Consider the following 2373-nt stretch of genomic DNA (forward strand, 5'->3'; position numbering starts at 1 on the left):
CATGCATTGGAGAAGGAAATGGCAACCCACTCCAGTGTTCTTGCCTGGAAAATCCCAGGGATGGCGGAGCCTGGTGGGCTGCCGTCTATGGGGTCGCACAGAGTTGGACACAACTGAAGCGACTTAGCAGCAGCAGCAGCAAAGACTGATGAACTTGTAAATAAATGTTACCATTTCATTGCATCTTGTCCTAAACACCCACCACCACTTATTCTTCATATGAATGACTACTTTGAAGATTAAACATCTTCTTTTAAAATTCAGATTGGACACTTTCTTTCCTACAATTCAGTATTTCAAAGGATGCGTATAGTATTATTTTCAGGGTAGAGTAAAGCATGAGCAAGGAACTGAAGCATTTTCTTGGACATCATTTAGAAATAATCATAGTTATCGTCACCTTCATTTTTCACCTATCTCTTCAGAAGCTACTGTTTATTCATTCATTGACAATAAGTGAATACAGATGCAGCCTGATTAGGCTGCTATAGCAAAATACCATAGACTGGGACTTAAACATAAAACAGTTATTTCTCACAATTCTAGAGAATGAAAAATCCAAGATCAAGATACCAGCCTATTAGAGTCCTGGTAAGGACCCTTTTCCTGGCTCACAGACAGCATTCTTCTTGTTGTATCCTCAATTGTGGAGAGAAGGAAGAGGGGAGAGGGTAGCAGGAAACTGATGTCTCATCTTCTTATAAAGACTCTAATCCTATCAGAGGACCCCACCCTCATGACCTTATACAAACCTGAATTACATCCCAAAGGTCCTACTTCCAAATACGATTTCATTAGGGGTTAAGGATTCAATTATATGAATGTTGGGGGGACACAGACATGTTATTACAAAATGTTTACTGAGCACTCACTAGATGCTGAATGTTGTGCAAAGTCTAGTACTCAGAGATGAACAGGGCCCCCTGCTTAAGAGTTTAGTGGGAAATAAAATAAACAACAGAAGATAGAGGATATGTGAAGTGTCCTTCACTTTTAAAGCCATGTAGGAATGGGATAGTACCTAACCCACTTTGTGTACAAATTTATCTGTTATTTCAATCTCATTTCATTTATAAAAACATAATAAAACTATTACTATTTGCAGATGAAATGAAATTACATATAGAAAACTTTAAAGACCCCATCAAAAACTGTTAGAAATAATAAATTCAATAAAGTGGCAGGCTACAAGGTCAATACACAAAAATCTGTCATGTTACCATAAACTAAAAAACCTTCAGAAAGAGAAATCAAGAAAACAATCCCATTTATAACAGCATTCAAAAAATACCTAGAAATAAATTTAACCAAAGTGGTGAAACACTTGCATATTGAAAACTAAAAGACATTAATGATTGAAATTAAGCAAAATGCAAATCAATAGATATTCAATTCTCACAGATTGGAAGAATCAATGTTGTTAAAATGTTCAATGTACTCAAAGCCATCTACAGATTTAATGCAATCTCCATCAAAATGCTAATGACACTTCAGAGAAGTAGAATTAAAATAATTTATAAAATCTGCATTTGGATAGCAAGGAGATCAAACCAGTCAATCCTAAAGGAAATCAACCCTGAATATTCATTGGAAGGGGTGATGCTGAACCTGAAGCTCCAATACTTTGGCCACCTGATGCATAGAACCAGCTATTGGAAAAGACCCTGATGCTGGGAAAGATTGAGAGCAAGAGGAGAAGGGGGTGACAGAGGACTACACGGTTGGATGGCATCACTGACTTAATGGACATGAGTTTGAGCAAGCTCTGGTAGGTGGTGAAAGACAGGGAAGCCTGGTGTGCTGCAGTCCATGGGGTTGTGAATAGTCAGACACAACGGAGCGGCTGAACAACAACATAGTAATTCAAACAGTATAGGACTGGCATAACACAGACATACAGATCAATGGAACAGAATAGAGAGCCCAGAAATAAATCCACCCATATATTTCAATTAATTTATGGCAAAGGAGCCAATAATAAGTGGTGTTGGGAAAATTGGACAGCTACATGCAAAAGAATAAAACTGGACCATTCTACACCATACCTAAACATTAACTCAAGGTGGATTAAAGACTTGAGTGTAAAACCTGAAACCTTTAAATTTCTCAAAGAAAAAGGAAGCAGTAAACTCCTTGATGTAGGTTTTGATATTTGAATCTGATGCAAAAAAGAACAGCAAAAACAAATGAGTGGAACTACACCAAGCTAAAAACTTCTGCACAATGAAGGAAACCATCAACAAAATGAAAAAATATATTTTTCATCAATGAAAATAAAAATATATAATATATATTATATATTCAATATATATATTCAATTAATAAATTGAATAAAATATTCAATACATATCAGTTCAGTTCAGTTTCTCAGTT

Source organism: Bison bison, unplaced genomic scaffold (assembly GCF_000754665.1).
Source record: "Bison bison bison isolate TAMUID 2011002044 unplaced genomic scaffold, Bison_UMD1.0 scf7180017864226, whole genome shotgun sequence".
Lineage (NCBI taxonomy): Eukaryota > Metazoa > Chordata > Mammalia > Artiodactyla > Bovidae > Bison > Bison bison.